This window comes from Rhinoderma darwinii, chromosome 3, assembly GCF_050947455.1.
Source record: "Rhinoderma darwinii isolate aRhiDar2 chromosome 3, aRhiDar2.hap1, whole genome shotgun sequence".
Lineage (NCBI taxonomy): Eukaryota > Metazoa > Chordata > Amphibia > Anura > Rhinodermatidae > Rhinoderma > Rhinoderma darwinii.
Window position 1 is genome coordinate 44,699,832 of NC_134689.1, and position 12,524 is coordinate 44,712,355.

A 12,524-nucleotide genomic window follows, 5' to 3' on the forward strand; every position below is an offset into this window, starting at 1 on the left:
AATGAATAGCGGCTCCAATTACGGCCAAAGAAGTGACAGGTCACTTCTTCTACGCGGGCGTCTATTTACGCGCCGTCATTTGACAGCGGCGCGTAAATATACGCCTCGTGTGAACAGACAAACGTCTGCCCATTGCTTTCAATGGGCAGATGTTTGTCAGCGCTATTGAGGCGCTATTTTCGGGCGTAATTCGGGGCAAAAACGCCCGATTTACGTCCGTAAATAGGCCGTGTGAACATACCCTTACCTGTATGAATCCAACAGCTCAGCTCCAGCATACAATAGATGGCTAACTCACATGTATTCCCTCATTCCCTGTATTTTTCTATTATGTTCCACCCTCTGAAACTTTAACAATTTTTGCTCTGGAACAATCCACAACTACATTTGTTTTGCTTATTCTCACTTCAGTGCTTTAACTACATTCATCCCAATTTCAATTGTCCCCCATGTCTCTAATTAAATACTGTGGTAGTTGCTGAATGCTGTTCCATTTACGCCCCAGTGATATGATATCAGCAATATCTGCGTAATATGCACTTTACAAAAAATGCTTTACTGGTAAGAATAAGCCGGCCACTAAGTCACGTCACAATGACAGTTGGAATGCATTACACTACGTAGGTAGTGTAATGTATTCCAGCAGCGATCACTGCAAGTCCAAGTGTCCCCTAGTGGGACAAGTAAAGAAAGTAAAAAAAAGAATAAAAATGTTTTTAAAAAAAAGTGTCAAAATAAAAGTTATAAGTGACATAAACAAGAACTGCTTTTTTTCCTATAATAAGTCTTTTATTATAGGAAAAAAATGAACACGTAAAAAAAAGTACACATATTTGGTATCACCGCGTTCGTAACGACCACATCTATAAAAGTATTATTAATATTATTTTTCCCGCACGGTGAACACCGCAAATAAAATAAATGAAAAACAATGACAGAATTACTATTTTTTGGTCACCACCCTTCCCAAAATATACAATATAAAGTGATCAAAAAGTCGCATGTACGCCAAAATAATACCAATACAAACTAAAACCCGTCCCGCAAAAAAACAAGCCCTTTCACAGTTTTTTTGACTGAAAAATAAAAAAGTTATGGTTCTCAGAATATGGTGACACAAAAAATTATTTATTTTATAAATAAGTTATTTTATTGCGCAAACACTGCAAAATGTAAAAAAAAACGATATACATATGGTATCACCGTAATCCTATCGACCCGCAGAATAAAATATAATAGTCATTCATAGTCCAGGGTGAACGCCATAAAAAATAAATAAAAAACATTGTCAGAATTGATGGTTTTTGGTCACCTTGCTTGCCGAAAAATGGAATAAAAAGTGATTAAAAAAATCGCATGTACCCCAAAATGGTACCAATGAAAACTACAGATTGTCCCTCAACAAATAAGCCCTCACACTGCTCCGGTGGTGAAAAAATAAAAAAAGGTCCGGCTCCCAGAATATGGCGATGCAAAATATGCAGTATTCCAAAAGCAGATAAGATCGGGCGCCATTTATAAATGTGACACTGGCCACATATCTATGAATTATTATTTATTTACCCCATTATTATACCCTTTTATTATGCCCGTGATGTACTCTGCCCAGCTTACATGTACCCCCGCATTATAAACTGAAATACCAGCAAAACACCAGAGCTACTACCAAGCAAAATCTGCACTCCCTAAAGCCAAATACCGCTCCCTCCCTTCTGAGCCCTACAGCATGCCCAAACAGCAGTTTACGTCCACCGATATGGCATCGCCATACCCGGGAGAGCCCGGTTAATATTTTATGAGGTATTTGTGGCACAAACTGGGCACAACATATAGTGCACTAAAATGGCACCTCAGTGGAAAATTGTCATTTTCACTCTGCACCATCCGCTTCGCATTAAATCCTTCACGCACCACGACTTAATAGCATGTCATGGTTTGGTGGGTGATATATGGAGCGTCTCACGCGCTGAGCCCGCGCCATACGCTGTGGGTGTCAGCTGTGTATTACAGCTGATACCCGGGACTAACGGACAGAAACAGTGATCACGCTGTTACAGGAGTCTGTAAAAATCACAATATACTGCAATACATTAGTATTGCAGTGTATTCTACCAGTGATCTGATGATTGCTGGTTCAAGTCTCCTAGGGGGACTGATAAAATGTGTAAAAACAAAAGTAAATAGTTATTATTAGTGGAAAAAATTAAATAAATATTTAAAGTCCAAAAAGAAACCCTTTTCAAATTTTTACTCTAAAGTAATGTAAAAAAATTTAAATAAATACACAAAATTGGTATCGCTGCTTCTGTAAAAGTCCAAAGTATTACAATATACCATTATTGAACTCGCACGGTGAACGACGTGAAAAATAAAGAATTTTATACGGCAATCGCTGTTTTTTGGTCACCTTGGCTCTACCAAAAAATGTAATAAAAAGTGCTCAAAAAGTTGTATGTACCAAAAAATGCTACCAATAAAAACTACAGCTAGTCCCGCAAAAAATAAGCCCTCTAACCACTCTATTGATGGAAAAATAAAAAAGTTATGGCTCTCGGAAAGCGGGGGGGAAAAACTAAAAAGAAAAAAGCAAAACATGGATCAGTTCGGAAAGGGTTAATTACTTTCTAATGGAAAAACATTTATGACCACATATGGGGTATTGCCGTACTCGGGAGAAATTGCTTTACAAATGTTGGGGTGCTTTTTCCTCCTTTATACTTTGTGAAATTGAAAAAATGCAACATTTTAGTGGAAATAATGTTGATATTAATTTTCACTGCATAATTCTAATAAATTTTGCAAAAGACGTGTGGGGTCTAAATGCTCACTATACTCCTAGATAGACTCCTTAAGTGGTGTAGTTTCCCAAATGGGGTTACTTTTGGGGGGCTTCCACTGTTTTGGTCCCTCGGGGGCTTTGCAAATTCGACATGACACCCAAAAACTATTCCAGCTAAATTTGAGCTCCAAAAGCCAAATAGCGCTCCTTCCCTGCTAAGCCCTGGTGTGGGTCCAAACAGCACTTAATTACCACAAATGATGTATTTCCGTAATCGGGAGAAATTGTTTTACAAATGCTGGAGTGCTTTTTCTCCTTTATTCCTTGTAAATATTAAAAATGTCTAAGTTTTTACAGGAAAAAAGTAGATTTTTACCTTTACAGACTAATTCCAATGAATTCAGCAAAACAACTGTGGGGCCAAAATGCTAACTTGACCCCTAGACAAATTTCTTGAGGGGTGTAGTTTCCAAAATAGGGTCACTTTTGGGGGTTTCCACTGTTTTCATCCCTCCAGTGCATTGCAAATGCGACACAGCACTGAAAACTATTCCAACAAAATCAGAAATCCAAAATCCAAATGGTGCTCCTAATCTGAGCCCTGCTGTGGCTCCAAACAGCAGTTTATTACCACATATGGGGTATTGCTATAATCGGAAGAAATTGCTTTACATAGGTTGGAGTGTTTTTCTACTTTATTCCTTGTAAAAATTAAACATTTCTAAGTTTTTTTCACAAAAAAAGTAGATTTTCATCTTCACATACTAATTCAAATAAATTTTGCAAAAAACCTGTGGGGTTCAAAATTCTAACTATACCCCTAGATAAATTCCTTGAGGGGTGTAGTTTCCAAAATGGGGTCACTTTTTGGGGGTCTTTACTGTTTTGGTACCACAAGACCTATTCAAACCTGACATGGTGCCTAAAATATATTCTAAAAAAAGAAGGCCCCAAAATCCACTAGGTTCTCCTTTGCTTCTGAGGCCGGTGTTTCTGTACATTACCACACTAGAGCCACATGTGGCATATTTCTAAAAACTACAGAATCTGGGCAATAAATATTGAGTTGCATTTCTCCGGTAAAACCTTCTGTGGTACAGAAAAAAATGTATTACAAATGAATTTTGGCAAAAAAAAATGAAATTTGTAAATTTCACCTCTACTTTGCTTTAATTCCTGTGAAACGCCTAAAGGGTTAAAACACTTTCTGAATGCTGTTTTTAATACTTTGAGGGGTGCCGTTTTCAAAATGGGTTGATTTATGGTGACTATCTAATAATATAAGGCCCTCAAAGCCACTTCAGAACTGAACTGGTCCCTGAAAAAATAGTCTTTTGAAATTTTCTTGAAAATGTAAGAAATCGCTGCTAAAGTTCTAAGCCTTGTAACGTCCTAGAAAAATGAAAGAATGTTCAAAAAACGATGCAAACATAAAGTAGAGATATGGGAAATATAAACTAGTATTTTGTGCGGTATTACTATCTGTTTTACAAGTAGATACATTTAAATTTAGAAAAATGCTAATTTTTGCAACTTTTCTCTAAATATTGGTGTTTTTTAAATCTAAATATTGGATTTATCGACCAAATTTTTTCACTAACATAAAGTACAATATGTCACGAGAAAACAACCTCAGAATCACTTTGATAGGTAAAAGCATTCCAGAGTTATTACCACATAAAGTGACACATGTCAGATTTGAGCTGCTTCGTTTCTGTTCTGCTTTTTCCTGAAAGCCGATGTTGCAGCGTACGGGCTCATAGACTTTCTATTGAGTCTGTACACCGCTACATGGATTTCCGGAAAAAGCTAAACAGAAACAAAGTGGCTCAGTGCTCACACAAGCCCTTCTGCCGCTTCATTTTAGCGATTGGTGGGGGTCTCAGTGCTCCCCCACCAATCAAAACTTCTGTCATTTCACTATAACATGTCAGAAGTTTTTTGAAGGTTTAGTTATCCTCTAACTTTCTCTTCTACTTTGGGACCGGTCACCAGCCCCCGTGCGGCGAGATTGTGGGAGCCAGTGTGTTCCTACAGCAGCCTGTGGCGGACCTCAATGGCAATGCACTAATTTTGCCATAGACTGCAATACTGTAATATTTCAGTCTATAGCATAAGCGATCTAATGATCACAGGTTTAAGCCCCCTAGGGAAACTAAAAAAAGGTAAATATTTTTTTTTTTAAAAAGTTCTTAATCAGCCCCCTTCCCCAGATCACATATAAAAATAAATAAACAAAAGTAAACATAAACACATTAGGGATCCTCGTGTTCAAAAATGCCCAAATTATAAAAATATAATAATATTTATTCAATACATTGAACGGCATAGCGAGGAAAAAAAATTAAATGGCCGAATCGCAGGTTTTTTTGTCACTTCAACCTCCCAAAAAAATGTTTTCCCCATACTCATGTTAGAGTTGGATATGTATGTATGAGTGTTATTCAATAGTGTAAATACTACATGCACTCACAAAATTTATAAAATGTAGAGGTGTTTATCCCTGGACAATGACATTTTCAGGGTCCACAATTTCAAGTCAGCCCATTGTGAACCATAAATAAACTGCTTTTTATTTCTCTGTGCACCGTATGCAAATGAGCACTGAAGAGTCCTGCAATCCTGGAAGTGTCCTGTACTCTATGAGGTTTCTGCTTAAAATGTAGAAACAATTCCTGGATTGCAGGACTTCTCAGCATTTATTCACATACGGCGCCCAAAGAAATAAAGACTTTTTTATGGTCAACAATGGGCTCACTTGGGCAACACAGGTATGTTTGAAAAACTATCAACTATTTATAATGGTATTATTGATTCAGTAGGTGAAAATATGAAGACATACTCCCTTTAAAGTGAAGGTTCAGTCTTGCTGCGACTTGCCATATTCCATAAAAAAAATTCAGTCAATTGTTCAGTTGTTCCTCACTTGTAACCACATTTTTAGGCATCTTCCTAACCTTTTAGGCAGTCTGTAGCTCCATTTCCCTGCCTGAAGCTTCTCTGTAAGGCTGGGTTCACACGTGGCGGAATTTCACTTAAATTCCGCTGCGGACACTCCGCAGCGTTAATCCGCAGCGGAGCCGTTTGTCCATTGACTTACACTTTAATTTAGCAGTGTTCGTTTAGACGAGGCGTAAAATTCCGCTGCGGAGCATAGGCTGCGGAGCGGAATTTGGTGTCCGCAGCATGCTCTGTCTGTTGCGGAGCAGTGGCGGACTCATGGCGGAATTTCTCCATTGACTTCAATGGAGAGTCAAAATTCCGCAATGAAGTCCGCAGATCTTATGTGTGCTGCGGAGCGTATTGGTTTTACTACCATGACATTTCTTCATTCTGGCTGGACCTATGTATTTCTAGGTCTACAGCCAGACTGAGGAAGTCAATGGGGCTCCCGTAATGACGGGAGCGTTGCTAGGAGACGTCTGTAAATAGTCACTGTCCAGGGTGCTGAAAGAGTTAAGCGATCGGCAGTAACTGTTTCTGCACCCGGGACAGTGACTACCGATCTCAATATACATGTATCTGTAAAAAAATATATAAGTTCATACTTACCGAGAACTCCCTGCGTCTGTCTCCAGTCCGGCCTCCCAGGATGACGTTTCAGTCTAAGTGACGGCTGCAGCCAATCACAGGCCAAGCACAGGCTGCAGCGGTCACATGGACTGGCGCGTCATCCAGGGAGGTCGGGCTGGATGCCGAAAGAGGGACGCGTCACCAAGACAACGGCCGGTAAGTATGAAATTCGTTTACTTTCACTAGGGAAAGTGCTGTCCCTTCTCTCTATCCTGCACTGATAGGGAGAAGGGAAGCACTTTTCCCGCAGTCCGCAGCAGCTAGTCCGCATCAATGTACTGCACATTTTGTGCAGATCCGCAGCAGAATCTGCAACGCAGATTCTGTGCGGCATTGATGCGGACAGTTGCGGAGGAAATCCGCCACGTGTGGTCATGCCCTAAGTGTTCACAAGCCTCCTTGGTAAATTTCTGATTTTGGTTGAAAATAAAATTTTGGTATTTCTGGGCTAAATGGAAATGAAATTTATAAAGCAAACATCATGAAATATAATGTGATGGATGCACACTATGACATTTTAATAGTGACTTGTTATCGAGTTACCAGTGTGTGTTTATGGGAGCCAGTTTTCCACAGTCTTGGTAAGAGAACTTGAGAAATGTGTTGGGCAGGACTGATGGACTACACGTCTCCTGCTAGAATCTGTAACTTCAAGTTTATTGTTTTTTCACTGTGAATTACAGTCTATTATTTCCAAACTGAGAAGAACATTTACTATGTGAGATTATGGGGACAACCTAGGACAGGTGGTCTGTTGTACAGATTAAAAATAACTGCTATATTTTCCACTAGAAAATATTATGTTACAAATCTGTTTGAACTTTTCATTATATTTTCTATTTCACAATCTTATGTAATGTTCATGTATAATATTATTCTTTTATATGCTTGTTAGTAGGTTTATTGTCTTAAACATTCTTCTAATAAAGGAAAAAAAATTGTTATAGGTTAATATGATCTTGAATGCTCAATTATCGAAAGTTCTTTTAGTATTTGTTACCTAATTTGTAGATTCGCCATTAAGACTCTCTGTTGGAAGTTGACAACCGCAACTGAACATGGCTACATGGTTTTAGTCATAAACATCATGGCTCCTGTTACGTACACATGTTCACAACATGTGGTGTAAGTCAAACTACAGTATAAAGGGTTAATCTATATTCTCAGTCAATCTTGTATTCACTTTTTAATCAGGATTCAAAATGAGCATAAATCATACCCTAAATCATACACACAGTCCACACACACTTCACTCACAACACACTGCCACCATCTACCCAGTTCTGGGAAGATAGGTACTGTACACAATACATAGACACACACACTAATCCTCAGCAATAACAGGGTCAACACACTCTAAGAAATGCTGTGGATTCTATGACGCATACAAGAACATACAAAAATATGTAAAATCGTTATAAAAAAGAATTGGAAAAAAAAACAACCAAAAGACCTAAAACTTAAAAAGTTTAGAGACTCTATTGCTTTCTTGAGGGTAGGAGAAAACAAGGGGTGCACACCTCAAACTTGGATGTGACACACAAAATATGAATAATGTTTTATTTCATACTTTATATCCTTAGTCCTTGGATCAGGTTGCTAGAGATTCCCACCAGTTTATTAGGAAAATTAGGTGTTTTCGTGAATGGACAGTGAGATAACCCCTTCCCGTCGTAAACAATTTTCAGATTTACATTTTTTCCTCCCCACTTTCAAAAAGCCATAACTTTTTCATTTTTCCGTCGATATAGTCATATGAGGGCTTGATTTTTGTGGGACAAGTTGTATTTTTTTTTACCACCATTTATTATGCCATGGGAAAAAAATTATTTGTGGGGTACAAAATGAAAAAAACAGTGATTCTTCCATTGTTTTTTGCGCTTCCTTTTTATGGAATTCACCGTGCAATTAAAACAACATGTTAACTTTATTCTGCGGGTCAATACAATTATGGTGATACAAAATATATATAGTTTTTTCTATGTTTTACTACTTTTACAAGGAAAAAACTAAGTGTAAAAAATAAAATGTATTTTGTGTCGTCAAATTCTGAGAGCCATAACTTTTTATTTTTCTGTCGATTAAGTGGTATGAGGGCTTATTTTTTGTGGGATAAGCTACAGTTTTTAATGCTACCATTTTGGGGTACATGCAACTTTTTGATCACCTTTTTATTTCATTTTTTGTGGGAGATGAGGTGACCAAAAAATAGCGATTCTGGCATTTGCCGTTTTTTGTTTACAGCGTATACTGTGTGGGTTAAATAATGATATATTGTAATAGTTCAGACTTTTACGGAGGCGGCGCTACCAATAATGTTTACTTATACATCAGATTCTATTTGGGCCGAATAAATTTATTGTTAATTAAAAGTGACCGATTGCCCTGAAAAGTCATGTATGACACTCTAAGGCCCTGTTCACACTGAGTTTTTTGGCGCTCATTTTGACGTGGAAACCGCGTCGGAATCAGCGCCAAATGCATCCAAAATTGCTACTTATCGATTTCAATGGGAGGCAGAGACGCTTTTTTCTCGAGCGGCAGTTAGCCGCTCACGGGGAAAAAAAGCGGCATTTCCTTTCTTTTTCTCAGAAGAAACCTGCTGCGCTAATTTTCCAGCGTATCTCGCAGCGTTTTTTGCCGGCTGTCCTCAATGGCCGTGGGTGAAAAACATTATTAGCAAGTAGATATATGCAAAAGAATGAGTGACATCACATCCGAGATGTCTGTATCAGCAAGCAGCGGCATGCTATAAGCACCAGGATTATTATTATTATTATTATTATTATTATTATTATTATTATTAAAAATATTAAAGAAGATTTATAAATAATATGATGAAGATTGGTGATTCACAAATAAATGTCAGAATTGTATAGCTGCATCAGCACTCACTGACAGCAATGGCTGCATGTCTAACTAACAGAATGACATTGACTGTCTAAAATCTATATTAAATTATTGTAAATCTTTTGTCTTCTCCTCAATATGAAACACACTCATCAACACTAATCCACTATGTATCAGCAGAAATGACTGGTTGGGCTGTTTATAGTGACTATGACTCATATGACTGTCATCAGTGACTCACAGCTAAACACCTCATGATTGGCTGTGCTAGAGGGCTGCCTGCAAAGCTGCTCAAAGACTAGACGCACATAATGTTTAGTTACACTTCTAGAGAAGGGGTATATAGCTGCTTGTAAAGTGTGATCTACTAGATGATGAGGAGGAGGAGACAGCTGCTTGTAAATGTTTAATCCGCTAGAGGAGAAGGATACTGCTGCTTGTAAAGGGTTGATCTTAGTTTCTCACTACATACACACAGAACCAGAACTAGTCACACACTGAGGAGAAAGAGGAGAGGAGCTATAAGTGACAGGATTTACCTTCCTAGTATATCTTCTTTTAGTAAAACTCTTCATATAAATCCAGCAGCTTCCTCTTCTTCTAGCTACTATAAAATACATAAAAGAATTATCTTAGGGCCTGTTCATATCACCGTTGCCCTTCCGTTGAGGGGTTCTGTCTGAGGTTTCTGTCAGGTTAACCCCTCAACGGAAAGGCAAACAGAAACCTCAGCTTCCGTTTCCCTCACCATTGATCTCAATGGTGACGGAAAAGTTGCTAATGGTTTCCGTTTGTCACCGTTGTGACAGGGTTCCATTGTTCTTGACAAAACCAATAGTGCAATCGATGGCGCTATTGATTCCGTCAAAACAATGGAACCCTGTCACAATGATGACAATCGGAAACCTTCAGCAACGTTTCCGTCACCATTGAGATCAATGGTGAGGAAAACGGAAGCTGAGGTTACAGTTTGCCTTTCCATTGAGGGGTTAACCCTACGGAACCCCTCAACGGAAGGGCAACGGTGATGTGAACACAGCCTTTCATTGCTGCTAACATAACAATATCTAACATGAAGTAAGATAGCAGCAGAACACTCACAGTTCTCCTCCTCACAGCGGACTCTCCAGGCTCAGAACCAGCAAGTATTTAAACACAGAAAAAGCGGAGAACGAAGCCATGTATATATAAAATATAACACATTTTTATTAATTTACAAAAAATAAGACACACATTTAAAAAGGTACACAATGAAATGGAGAGACTATAATATTATATGATACAAGTAAACAGGCTATCCATGTATGTATAGAAATAAAATATTGCACTGTACTCCTTACACTGAGGATATATAGAATGGGTGGTGTATTGTCCTATAGATAGCTCATCCCTCATGTAAAAACCCGTCAAAAAATGGACATATTAGTCCTGGGAACAGTTTATGGAGAGCTTTAAATATCATAAGAGATAGAAAGGAACCTTACCTATGTCAATGGTCATGGAAGCCTGGATAGCTTGTATCGAACCCTAACGCGCGTTTCGCGATGTCTGCTTCGTCAGAAACAGCAAGTGTTACAGAGCAGTCACAATTGTGAGAGACTTGGTCTGCTCACTGATGCATGTGGAGGGACAAAATGTTCCTAATGATCTACAGTACATGTTCGAAAAAGATTGTATATTTTTCTTTCCTATTACTTCATGAAGTTCCCTATAAGTGATAGGTTCTTTTTCAGGATACCCTGTTTACCCAAATCTCTAAGAAGAAGTCCAATCTTGACCCATCCTGTCCTTCCCTGCTGTTTTTTGACTCCCCTTTCCTTCTAATCTACTAGAACACCTGGTGTTCCAACTCTCTGATGGATTTTTACATGTCTTGATTTCCATGCTTTACATTACAGCAAAACAGCACTAAATATAGTATCTAATGATTTCTTCTTGGAGAAATCCAAAAGACAAGACTCAGTTTAAACCATTTGCAGCAAAGACAATTTTCACACAAATGTAATATACGCAAATAAACCTAAATATAAAAAATAAAAAAAAACACACATTATACCCCTATATCTATATATTTTCTGAAAGTAGACACCTGGCACATTGCAAAAATGAAAATTTTTCATCAAAACATAACGTTGTGTAAAAAAATGCATATTTGCGGCTAAAAAGTCTGATCCAAGTAGAGCCGGCGACATACAGCTCCTCCTAAAAATAAAATACTGAGATATGCAGAGTTCATACCTGCTACACAATACTACGTCTACATGAACATATCTTCACATAATCACCAGAACTGAATAGACCAAAAATATCAGTGATTCAGATGCCTGTAAACATCCGAGTCGACAAATGGTCTGCTAGGCACAGGGGGTGATCAAATGTGAAGCTGCTCATCTGGATTAAAAAAAGACCCCTAAATGTGATAATCAGAGAACATATATCCTCTCTCATTGGTAAATGGGGTGATAACATGAAGAAATGTTCCTGTGTGTGACCCCTGGGGTCACTGGAAGAATGGTACAGTGGGAGAGAGTTCAGTAACAGGCTGTGCTTTTTTTTTCTGCTGTCACTTGCAGCTTCCCCCCTCTCATCCTTCCCAAGATTCTGGGCTGTGATATGATCCCAAGATCTAAGCTCTACTCCTTGTTTTATAAACAAGACAAGCGTTAAAAGTCATGACGTAGTAAATACGTCCTTGACAATGGAAGGATTAATCCCTTAGGATATTATCTGCTGCATTTAACACAACAGATCACCCTTTAGATTTACACACTGCTCACTCTTTCGGTTTAAAGGACACTGTTCTATTATAGTTCTACCTATGTCATTATTGGAGAAGGGTTAGGATTCTTATTACTCGATCTGTGTTAAAAACCACACTCTATAAAATGAGGAACCATAACAAGTTATAGGTGCAATAAAAAAATCCTTACTTTATTAACAATATTTAGCATAATACAGAACAATTGAGCTACATCTCATTGTTTACTTTTTTTTTTTGTTTGTTTGTTTTTTCAATATTCAGAAATATTTGATAATCCAATCCATTTACTGCTATTTTTCTTTTCTGCTGCAGTTTATGGATAATATATTTATCATTTTACATTTCAGGGTGAATGAAACAATAATGAAATGCAATTTACATATAACTATTAAAAATGTTTTGAACAAAATAGTGATATCACAAACTTTAAGAAATGGAATGTATTATTCAGTGAATATTTAAAATAGAGTATATTAGCATTTAATGTGCATGGTGTGAGGGATTTCAGAAAGATAGATAGATAGATAGATAGATAGATAGATAGATAGATAGATAGATAGA